Raw genomic sequence first — 12,942 nt, forward strand, 5'->3', positions numbered from 1 at the left:
ATTAAATACGGCCAGAGAAAGACAAACAACCAGTGGTACTCCACAATTAATCAACTTGGGCTTAGAACAGGCATTACCCCAAACTATTCTCGTCTTCCTGTTCTCAAGGAAAGATCTGCTCCAATCAATTGTTCTTCCAGAGCACCTTCCTTGATATGAAAACCTTATAAGTAATTTCTCATGCTCCACGAGATCAAAGTCTGCTGATAGGTCCAGCAAGATCAGCAGCCCTGATTTACTCGTGTCCAGGGTATTTAGCATTTCGTCCTGCAGATCTAACAAGGCATTTTTCTGTGACATGGAATGATCTGAAACCTGACTGTCTGGATCTCATTATTTTCAAAATGCTCCTGTAGCTGCATGCTGGCTAGTTTATCAATTATTTTCAGCAAAAAAGGAACATTTGTTATAGGTCTGAAATTTCTAAACACTTAATGATCTTTTCCAGGTTTCTTTTTCAAAGGGGTGACTATCACCTTCTTTTAGAAGATCTGGAACTTAGTTGTCCGTAAACATGGCGTTAGCAAAACAGACCAAAAATTGAATACATATTTCAGTATATTCCAGAAGGATTTTCTTTTTTTAAATGTATTTATTTATTTACAAGATTACACATATAAATAAAGAAAGTCAATTTATCAAAACAATACAAAACAGTGAAGCATATGCAGAACATTATACAATCATAACCAGCAAGAAACTAGTAAATATTCAGAAAATCGTTCCAAACTTTCCCATGAAATCTCAACTTCCCTTGTCTCTTAAAAACCACCTTTTCCATGGACGCAAGGGCAGACATCCCCTCAATCCAATCATCAAGAACTGGTGGAATTTGCGACTTCCAGCCCCTCAACACCAGCTTCTTGGCCAGACCAGCACCACGGAGCAAATACTTTTTCCGTGACACAGAGAGATCCTCCAGTATTTCTCCTCCTCCCAAAATCATTGTCATAAAATCCAATTCAACATCCAGATTCAAAACATGCAAACAGACACAACAAACATCATGCCAAAATCCCCCTACACGCACACATTCCCACAGCAGACGTTCCAAACATTTCCTTGTCCATTTCCACAACACCAACAATCATCTGAATCCACCATCCCTCTCTTAAACATTCGCTCCGGGCTCCAACACACACGATTGAGGATCTTCAGCTGTCTCAACCATTCCCCCAAATCAATAGAACACAATTTAACATTTGTACACACATTCTGCTAAATCACACCCCAACCTCCTTCCCCAATCTTCTCTCAAGTCAGAATTCTCCCTATATGCAGACACAATACACTTATATATCCTGCTAGCAATTGAACAACCACCTGGCTCCCTTTCTTTAAGAAAGAGATCGACCATTGCACTCCCTTGCTCCGCCACATCACCTATGCATCTTTTCAATTTTCTGAAATCATCAGATCTGAAATTGTCAATGTGAAACTTCGCTCTCAACTCACGCTCTCCAATCCACTCTCCATCCACAAGGACATCATCAATCCAGACAACTCTGCCCAGAAACCAATCCGGCCAGAATGAAGACTTACCCCCAACAGAAATCAACGGGTTCAACCAAATGGATGCATGAGTGGTTTTTGAAGTAACTGATCCCGGCAATTCATGTACATGTCTCCACGTCTCTCTCAGAAAAACTGTCAAAGGCGATTTCTTACACAATTTGTTTGTTGCCGTGAGAATTGCCCTTGGAGGAAGTGGGCCCAACATACGCGCCTCAGCAATTACCCATTTATCAGACAGATCCATCAAAAAGGGTACAATAAAATGACTTGAAAAAGCTAAATGATACGCCCTGAAGTTCGGTACACCTAGGCCCCCTTTTTCCACTGGTAACTGAAGTTTCCATAACTTTAGCCGGGGTGGCTTATTATCCCATAGAAAGGACTGCAACAAACCATCAATTTTCTTCCAATAATGTTGGCCAATTTTCACCGGAAACATACCTAGAATGTAATTAATTTTTGTGGCTGCATTAATCTTTAGAGCATTCACCTTGCCCCAAAGGGACAGATGAAGCAAGGACCACATCAATATGCACATTTTCAAATCACTACATACTTCACTCATGTTCACCAAAACCATCTCATCCACCAGCGGGGTCAACCATATACCCAGATATTTCAATTTCCTTTCACACCACTGAAACCCAAGTCCAGTAATCAAATTCTTATCACAGTATCCTGAAACCGGCATCACCTCAGATTTAGACCAATTGACTTTAAATCCTGCCACAGCATGAAATCTATCTAAAACATCCAGCAAAGCCGGAATGGACACTGTTAAATTCCATAATAACAATAGCAGATCATCCGCATAACACCACAACTTTTGATCGGCACCATGAAAACGTAGACCCTGTATTCCCACGTCACACCTCAAGGCAATCGCCAATGGTTCCATGGCCAAAACAAATATCAGTGGGGATAAAGGACATCCCTGTCTCGTACCCCTCTGTAGAACAAAAGAGTCTGACAATTGCCCATTAGTTCTGACAGCGGCTGTCGGACAAGCATAAAGCAAGGTAATCCATGAGATAAATTCCTCTCCCAAATTCATAGCACGCAATACTGAAAAAAGATAGTTCCAATCAACACGATCAAACGCTTTCTCCGCATCTAAAGAAAACACTGCCACATCATCCTCCATATCCTGTGCAGGTGTCATCAACAACAGTAAGTTCCTAATATTACTAGATGTTCTCCGGCCGAGAACGAAGCCTGACTGATCAGTGTGCACCAACTTCACAAGAAGAGTCTGCAAACGCAGGGCCAATAGTTTCGCCAGAATCTTATTATCTGTATTAATCAAACTGATCGGACGATAGTTCGAAGTCAAGCAACCATCCTTATCCTTTTTAAGAAAAAACGAAAAAACAATATAATGGCATGACTAGTAGAAGCAGGAAGCAAACCCCCCACTCTAGACTCCATGAGCACATCTCGCAGAAGTTCCACCGCTGAATCAGGCAAGATTTTATAAAATTCAGCAAGCAGGCCATCCGGACCAGGAGACTTGCCCGAGTTCAGTTTCCCAATCGCAGATTTCATTTCATCCACAGTCATAGCCTCTCCCAGCATGGCTTTCTCCAAATCACTCACTCTACGTATCTCCAACCCTTCCAAAAATGACTCATTTAATCCATTGACACCCAACTCATTCTGATACAGCCTCATATAATATTCCTTAAATGTCTCATTAATCCGTTTTGGATCACAAGTCACCTGACCATTCTCTCTTTTAATAGAAGTGATAGATCTTTCTGATTGCTGCTGTCTTAATCTATAGGCAAGCCAGCGATCACATTTTTCACCATATTCAAAATAAGAACATTTCAATTTGAACAAATCCTTTTCAGACCTCGTTTTCAAAGTCTCATTCAACTCCCTCTGCAGCTCCCTAAGTGTTCTCCTTTTCTCCAGATTTACAGAATCATTTATCAAATCCTTTGAAAGCTGCTTAATACGTTGTTCCAAACCCAAACTTTTTTTCTCCAAACATTTCCTCTTACTACTGGACAAACCCAGGATCAAGCCCCGCATCGTACATTTAAATGCCTCCCAGACTGTCCCAACACCAATTCCATCTGTCCTATTTTCCACAACAAAGTGATCAGCCTCAGATCTGATTTTTTCCACAATCGTCTCATCCTGAAGAATTGAGTTGTTCATTTTCCAACAAAAAGACCTGGAAGTATCAAACTGCAAACCCATATTCATAAACACAGGTGCATGGTCAGTAACAGCAATACAACCAATCTCACAGCTAGCCAGATTCGAGGTTGCTGAACCAGCCGTGAGAAACATATCTATACGAGAATGTGAACCATGAGAATTAGAGTAAAACGTATATTCACTCAAATCGGAATGATGTAATCTCCAACAGTCTTCCAAGGCAAAGTCAGAGATAAGGGAGCGAAAAGAACAAAATGTCGGGTCTCTCCTCTGTGCAGTACAGGATCCGCAACGATCTTTGGCAATATCCATAACCAAATTAAGATCTCCCCCCAGGATAATATTCTGGCAACCGAAATCCTGAAACATTTGAGCAACTGTTCCAAAAAATGAACCATCATCCACTGATGGAGCATAAATATTACAGAGAACAATTTGAATCCCCTGAACATCTACCAAGAGTGCAATGACTCTACCCTCACCATCTGAGCAAGAATTCAAGACTTTAATCGGAGAATGTGTGCGTATCAGAATAGCAACCCCTCTGCTCCTGGAAAAAAAGCACGAGACAAAAGACTCTCCAATCCACCGTTTGCGTAGCATATTAACATCACCCATCAACAAGTGGGTTTCTTGAGGAAAATAAACATCATTGTGCATATCACGCAAGCAGTTAAAAATCGTTTGCTGCTTGAGCGGATTATTATGACCATTTATATTCCAAGAGGAAACAGACAACTGGCCACCCCCCCCCCCCAGATGACATTGCAAAAGGAATAAGAAGACAATACCAAACCAGATCAAAAATTCTGTACTTACCAAAACCAAAAACCCACCCCCAACCCCATCCACCGAAGTATGAATCCAACGTCAACAAGAACAGACAAACCCCAAGCTACCCCCGATACCCCTCCCAATCACATATAGAACTTCCCCAACCAGAAAACACCAAAAAAAAGGCTTTGATCAAAACTGTAAGTAAGTAACATAGGCATATGACGGCTCTATTCAATCCGAAACAAGTTCATAGCATCCTGAAAATAAAAGTGCCATTCCCTCCACATATGTAAGAATACAAGTGAAAAACAGTGACAGAGAAAGCAAAAGTCAGTGCATAGTAGGATATCTCTGCCACTATCCATGCCCAGCCACAATATCATCTGCATGTTGAGCATAACCGAAATACACTAAGTTCAAGTGGCCCCTTTTTTGCATCATCACTCCAGCTCTGCGCTTTCATCATGCAAAACCCCCCTTCACAGAACCAGAATGAAAACATCACAAAAGAAAAGCACCACATGTCTGAATTCCTTAGGCATGTGCACACATACACAATGAAGTCCCATTCCTTCACTCCTTCACGGGCATAGATTCTGGATGAGGAGCATTAGAGATGGAATTTCCTAGAGTCTCTTCTCCGTGACTCCAGCAACTCCACATCTGTGCTTATACAAAGGTTTTGCAACCAATCCCAAACAGCTGTGTGATGCTGACTTCAATGTTATGATACCAGAGTTACAACTAAGCATGCACACGGAGGCTCCGAGTGAACAGCGAAGGCACTGTAAACAACAATGCATCAACAGCTGGTCCGAGGCTGCCCGCCCCTTTAGTCAGTCTTGAAATCCACGATAGAGGCAGCATCAGCCAACCGGGGGTCAGTCATAGTAATGACCCGGCGGGCGGCGCGATCCAAGTCAGCCTAACCTCCATATGTGATCCGCTCCGGAAGAGCCATGGAAGGAGGGGACACCCGGCCGTAGCGCCCCCTCTCAGGCGTATCAGCCATATCGTATCACAAACACATGATGTGATGAGACGTAGCGTCACATGTCAACAACCAAGGAAGGTCCTTTCCTTCCAAATGCTGCATCGAGGAAGGAATTCAAAGAAGAATATTGTTCCAGCATCGATCACAACTAAATTTTAAACGCATAACTGAAACTTGAACTCGACGCCATTTTTTTGTATTAAACTCAATTTAAAAAAAAATATTATTTGTTTAAAAAGAAATATTATGAAAAAGATGGGAAGGCTAACATACACAAATGCTACATCAATCAGCAATTGTATTAGCTTTATCCCGCATTGCTTCAAGCCAAGAGAAAGCCTCCTTTGGATCTGAAGTAATCCTCTCTCCATCTGATAATGTCAGAGTCATGGAGTTATATCTGTTCAAAAAGGCTTTCACCTTCAGGGATTTTGCCAAATCTTTAACAACCTTAAAGCTCTTCCTAGCCGCCATGACTTCTTTCGGGTAATCTGGAAACACAAAAATAGGCTTCCCCTTGTAGAAGGTAGGCCCCTTAGACCGGGCAGCATGCAGTAAACCTTCCTTCTTCCTGGCCAAAACAAACACCACCATGATGTGCCTAGGTCTAGAGCCTGGTTGTTTACCAATCCTGTAAATGTGATCAATATCCTCCCCCTCAATTGAAATTAAACCAAAACATTCTTTAAAAATCCCAATAATCACTGAAATCAAATTTTCAACTCCAGGATCTTCTTCTACTCCAACCAGTCTGACATTTCTCTCCCGCAGTTTGAAGTCCATCTCCAATTTCTGGTCCTTCTCATCATGGAGGTCCTTTTTTAAAAATGTTATAGGCCCTATAACTGCCAGCCATCTCTGAGGTCATAGAGTGTGATTTTCTTTCCAATTCCTCCACTCTGCCATCCAGATGATACACCTTAGAGTTCAGTTCTGCCAAGGTAGTCTTCCCTTCCACCATATCCAAAGACACCTGCTTCAGAAGCTTATAGATGTCCTAACTACTTGGATTATCTTCTTCCATCTCCAGTAGTTGTTTCTGTTTTTTAGAATTTGGGTTTTCTTGTTCTTGAATCTTCTTTTTTGAATTCATTATCAAAATTGAAATAGCTTCAGGGAGGGGATAAGGAGCTGCAAGTTCAAGCTGCTGTCACCTTGGCCAACATTCCGGAATCCTTCCAGAAGGATTTTAGAGGGAATGACATCCCCAAGTCAAGAAGTAGGATGCATTTTCGTGAGGACTTTTGCCATAAGATCTTTTGAAATTAATGTAAAAGCGAAAGAGGTTATATTGGGGTATGTTATGTTATGTTACTTTGCATTTATATAGCACCTTATGTACCATTCGTATGATCTCAAGGCACTGGTAGGTTGAACGCCCTCAGGAACCGTAGTTCAAGTCAGTAGAGAGAGAAAGAGAGAGTCATAAGGTGCGTGTGAGCACTGGATATGTGTGCAGCCGGTGTTCCACTTGTCTGATAACTGCTTCTTAGCGGTAGGTGGTGGTTGGGAGATCAGGAGTATGTGTTTGTTCTGTCAGGGTGTTACCCAGACTGATTCTGGCTGCATTAGGCCTGAGGAGAACGCCTAGGCTGGTGGGTGTGCAGCCAGCTGTGTTTAGTTAGGATGATGGGGACCATGTGGCAGGTGTTGGTATGAGAAAAGCTATACCGAATCTGTCATAGTGTCGCTGTGTTCTAGTTGAGTGGTGGTGTATAGAAGAGAGTAAGCGTGGTGTTGTGGTATGGTGGTTTTCAGTAGGTGTTTGAGATCGAGCGCCCATCTGAACCATTTATTCAATCTGTTTTATTCACTCAGTCTGTTCAATCGGCTTTGTCTGTTCACACATTTCGCCTGGTTCTTTATTTGGTTTTTTAGTCATTCCATTCATTCTATCATCCGATCATTCATCTACATAAGCTGTTCAGCCATCTCCATCTGTTCTATCCATCCGTTTCACCATCTCGATTTGATCGTTCCATTCTATCCACTCCATCTGTTCCATCTATTGCATCCATTCCATTCAGTCCATCCGTTCCATCCAGTCCATCCAGTCCATCCGTTCCATCCGCCTCATCCATTTCATCGACTCCATCAGTTCCATCTTTTCCATCCACTCCATCTGTTCCACACACTCCATCCGTTTAATCCACTCCATCCATTCCATAGACTCCATTAGTTCCATCCACTCTAACCGCTGCATGCCCTCCATAGGCTCTATGTACTCGTCGTTTTCATGCACTTTAACTGTTTCCTGCATTCCATCTGTTCCATGATCTCCCTCCATTTTATGCACTCCATCAGTTCTATCCGTAGCATCTACTCCCTCCATTCTATCCGCTCCATCTGTTCTATCCACTCCATTTGTTCCTATCATTCCATGCGCTCTATCCATTCTATGCCCTCTATCCATTCCATGCACTCCATCTGTTCCATGCCATCCATCTGTTCCATGCACTCCATCTGTTCCATGCACTCCATCCATCTGTTCCATGCACTCCATCTGTTCCGTGCACTCCATCCGTTCCATGGACTCCATCCATTCCATGGACTTCATCTGTTCTATGTACTCGTCTCTTCCATGCACTCCATCTGATTCATGTACTCGGTCTGATTCCTGCACTCCATCTGTTCCGTACACTCCATCTGTTCCATACACTCCATCTGTTCCATCCGTTGAAATCGTTCCGTTTGTTCCATTCATTCCCACTATTCAGTCAGTTCGATTCCTCAATGCTTTCCATCACTCGATCCGTTTCACCACTTCAAACATTGCGTCTACTCCATCCGTTGAGTCCGTGCCATTCATTGTGATTACTCCATGCATTCCCTGCACTCAAACCGTTCCATGCACTCAAACCATTCCATGCACTCAAAACATTCCATGCACTCAAACCCTTCCATGCACTCCATCTGTTCCATGCACTCCAACCGTTCCATGCACTCCAACCGTTCCATGCACTCCAACTATTCTTGCACAATGTCCATTCCATGCCCTTTATCTGTTCCATGCATTCCATCTGTTGCATGTACACCCTCAGTTCTGTGCACTCTATCTGTTCAATCAGTTCCATGCATTCCTTCTGATCCATGCACTTCATCCGATCCATGTATTCCATCCGTTCCACCTACTTAATCCGTTCCACCCTCTTCATCCGTTCCAACCACTTCATAGGTTCCACCCACTTCATCCTTTCCACACACTTCATGCTTTCCACACACTTTGTCCTTTCCACACGCCTCGTCCTTTCCACACGCTTCGTCCCTTGTACCTTCCACATGCTTCGTCCCTTCCCCATGCTTCATCCGCTCCGCGCATGCTTCATCTGCTCCGTGCACTCTTTAACCGCTCTGCGCACCCTTCATCCGCTCCACGCACTCTTCATCCACTTCGCACACTCTTCATCCGCTCCGCACACTCTTCATCCTTCCACACACTTTATCCTTCCACACGCTTCATCTTTTCCACACGCGTCATCTTTTCCACACACTTCATCCCCTCCATGCACTTCATCCGCTCCACGAACTTCATCCACTCCGCGCACTTCATCCGCTCCACGCACGTCATCCTTTCCACACACTTTATCTTTTCCACGCACATCATTCTTTCCATGCACTTCATACTTTCTATGCACTTCATTCTTTCCATGCACTTCATCCTTTCCACACACTTCATCCTTTCCACGCACTTCATTCTTTCCACGCACTTCATTCTTTCCACACACTTCATCCTTTCCACAGACTTCATCCTTTCCACACACTTCATCCTTTCCAAATACGTCATCCTTTCCACATACGTCATCCTTTCACACACGTCATCTGCTCCACACATTTCATCCGCTCCACACGCTTTAACTGCGCCACACGCTTTAACCGTTCCACAGGCTTTAACCACTCCAAACACTTTATCCGCTCCACACAACTTTAACCATTCCACACAACTTTATCCGTTCCACACAACTTTATCCACTCCACACACTTCATCCGCTCCACACTCTTCATCTGCTCCACATTCTACATCTGGTCCCCACTCTTCATCCGCTCCATATGCTTCATCCGCTCCATGCTCTTCATCCGCTCCATGTTCTTCATCCGCTCCACACTCTTCATCCACTCCACATACTTCATCTGCTCTACGCTTTTCATCTGCTCCACACTCTTCATCCGTTCCACCCACTTTATCCGTTCCACCCACATCATTTGTCGCACGCACTCCATCCGTCCCATGCACTCCATCCGTCCCATGCACTATATCCATCTCAAGTACTTGATTCATCTATTCCATTTGTTCAGTTCATTCCGTGCCATCTATCCATTCCATGCACTCTTTCTATTCCGTGCACTCACATCCGTATCATGTACTCATTCTTTCCATCCTCTCGTCCACTTTATTCCTATCGTCCATTTTGTTCCTCTCATCCATTTCATTTATTTCATCCTTTCCTTAATTTCAACCACTTCACTGCTTTCATACAATTTATTCCTTTCATCCACTTCACTACTTTCATCCACTTCACTCGTTCTATTCAGTTTATCCGTTTTAATTTACATTAGGGGATATTAGTTTTTGATTTCTCGCTTGGATCATGATGCCAGATTGTTATTTATGATATAGCAGCTTTGGGCTAAGGTCATTGAATTGCTGTTATCCAGTTTGAGTTAAGAGTCGATTTTAGGGCAAAAGCCATGTTTTCAGTAATTTACGGAAAGACATGTGGTCCTCGGTGAGTCGGATGTGGGGTGGAAGTGCGTTCCACAGAGTGGGGGCCAGGGCTGAGAATGATGATCCACCTAACCTGACTGATTTGGTTTTTGCTATGACCAGGAGGCCGGCAGAGCTTGATCTTAGAGTATGTGTAGGATGATAGGGTTTAGTTTGTCTTGAAGATATTGAGGTCTGGTTTTATGCATTGCTCGGTGAGAGATACATAAGGTTTTGAAGGTCACCCTTCGGGAAACCGGAAGCCAGTGCAGAGTTTTGAGGGCTGGGGAGATGTGATCTCTTGGTCCAAATGCTAGTAGCAGTTTGGCTGCGGCTCTTTGTAGTTTAGTCAGTTGGTACGCGTGGACTCCGAGGTAGAGGGGGTTAGCATAGTCCAGTCTTGACATAACAATTGATTGGACCGCAGAGTGTCTGTTGGGAAAGGAAAGGTATGGAACAATGCACCTAAGAGTTTTGAGGTGGTAGTGGCAGGACTTAGAGACGTTGTTGACTTGGAGCGAGAGAGTCAGGTCTGAGTCAAGGGTGCATCCAAGGTTTTTTTTACTGAATTAGAGTGTGTCGGTGAATTGGCCATGGCAGATGGCCAGGGTAGCGGGTGCGGAAAAAGTTTGGTGTTGCCACATACCATGATTTCAGTTTTGGAGGGGTTTAGCAAGAGGTGGTTTGTGGTCATCCAGTGATCTATGTCGAGGAGGCAGGAAGCGAGGTTGGGTTTGCAGTTGGCTTTTGAATTCAGGAATTTTAGGATCAGTTGTGTGTCATCGGCATAGTTGTATCACAGGATATTGTGTGAGCGGATTATTTGTGGGAGGGTCGCCATATAGAGTTTAAACAGGACGGCTGATAGGCATGCTGCTTGTGGAACTCCAGTGTTGACTGGTCGGGCATGCGAAGCATAGGCGGAGAGTAGGGTTTTTTGGTTCCTATTATTGAGGAAGGATGCTATCCATTTGGGAGCGTTTTACATGGATTCCCATGGAGTGGAGACGGTCAAGGAGGATTGAGTGGTTGATTGTGTCGAAGACGGTGGATAGGTCAAGATGGATTAGTGCGCCACATCCCGCAGAATCTGCAGTGTTTTTAAGGTCATTCCAGATTGAGGTTAGGGTGGTTTCAGTTCCATGTCAGGCTCTGAAACCCGATTGAGCGGGGTCTAGGAGATTGTTGGCTTCCACAAAGGCGTTTAGTTGGGAGTAGGCGGTTCGGTCAATGAATTTGGCAAGGAACCTGGTGTTTGATATGGGGCGGTAGTTTTTGGCCTTGAGAGGGTCGAGGGAAGTTTTTTTTAGAAGAGGCTTGACATGAACAGTTTTGAACGCGTCAGGAAAATTTCTGAGGAGAGGGAGTTGTTTATGATGGTTCTTGCGTGTTCTCCTGCGCAGGTAGATGTGAACATTTCTTTGAGGGTTGTGGCTGGGCAGGGGTCCGGCGGGGAGCTGGAAGGTTTGCAGGCAGAGAGAAGTTTGAGAAATTGGTCAGTTGATATTGGACTGAAGGAGTCGAAAGACGGTTGGGTAGCGGTCGCAGGCCGTGGGCTGGCGGGTGGGGTGGGTGGATTGCGTGGTGGGTGTAAGAGAGGTAGTTTGTTGGTTAGAGAGTTTGTTCTTTTGAGAGGTGTGGTGTAAAAGTGGAGAGAGAGTGAGGGGGTGGGAAGGGTGGTGGTACATGATGGTTTGGTGAATTCGGCGATGATTTAGTGAAGTTCTTTGCTGGGGTTTTTACAGTTTAGGATTCGGGAGTTGTAATGGGCTTTTTTAGCTTTCCGGATTTCTGCCTTGTGCTCGTGATGGTGACGGGCCAAGGTCGATCTGCTCAGGGCTGTTTTGTCTTTCTGCCATTTGAGTTCTAGGGATTTATATAGTTGTTTAGTGGTCTTCAGTTCTGGTATGAGCCATCTAGGAAAAAGGCCATGGCGAGCTGATGGTTTGCAAGGGGGGGTGAGCGGTATAAGCGAGGTGGTGAGCCATGAGTCAAAGGTGTTGGAGGTTAGGTGTTCATTGGGTGGGTGGTAAGGGGAGGAGATTGAAGAAGTGCATCGTCTAGGTCCGGAAGGATTTTTAGTTTCTTCCAGCATTTGCGTAGATTCTGAGGTTCTGGTTCGGGTAAGGGGATCGGGTTGGGTGAGCGAATGGCGAAAGAAACAATGAATTGATCAGACCAGATGATAGGGGTGGGGGGTTTAGATGTATCAGGTTGTGGGAGCTGAAGATGGCATCAAGTGTGTGTCCTTTATAGTGATTTGGTCCTGTAGTATAATTTATTGTGTTTTGGAGTACAGCTCCAATGAATGTGATAACATTATTGCCAGCAATAATGTGGCACATATGGCCAGCCCTATGTTGTTAGCATAATATATGGGTATGCAAATGGAGACAGGCTGCAGGTTTAAAAGTACACCAGAATATTTTTTTTGTTCTCTTTTTCTCTTACTTGAAATGCCTCATTCACAGGAGACTACATTAGCTGTCTAATTGACTGACTTAATTAACAAATACTAATACTAGTACTAACTCAATAACATTATAATGTAATCTCTATGTGGAAAAGAGGCAGAAAGACATGCTCTGAGATTCATTTTAAACGTGCATTTGGATTTTTTTTCTCTCTCTGTTCACTGAGTTTGCAGGAAGCAAAATCTGCACGCCGGTGTCTGCAGTGATTCCACGGAAGCATAGGGGGATGAGACAGAGGTTTGCTGGAAGAGTCTGACAGAAAAAAGTTCATTTTGCTTTTTGCTGTGCTGCTGACATGGACCATCAGAGTT

The sequence above is a fragment of the Ambystoma mexicanum genome, chromosome 10 (assembly GCF_040938575.1).
Source record: "Ambystoma mexicanum isolate Mex_15411 chromosome 10, UKY_AmexF1_1, whole genome shotgun sequence".
Taxonomy (NCBI): domain Eukaryota; kingdom Metazoa; phylum Chordata; class Amphibia; order Caudata; family Ambystomatidae; genus Ambystoma; species Ambystoma mexicanum.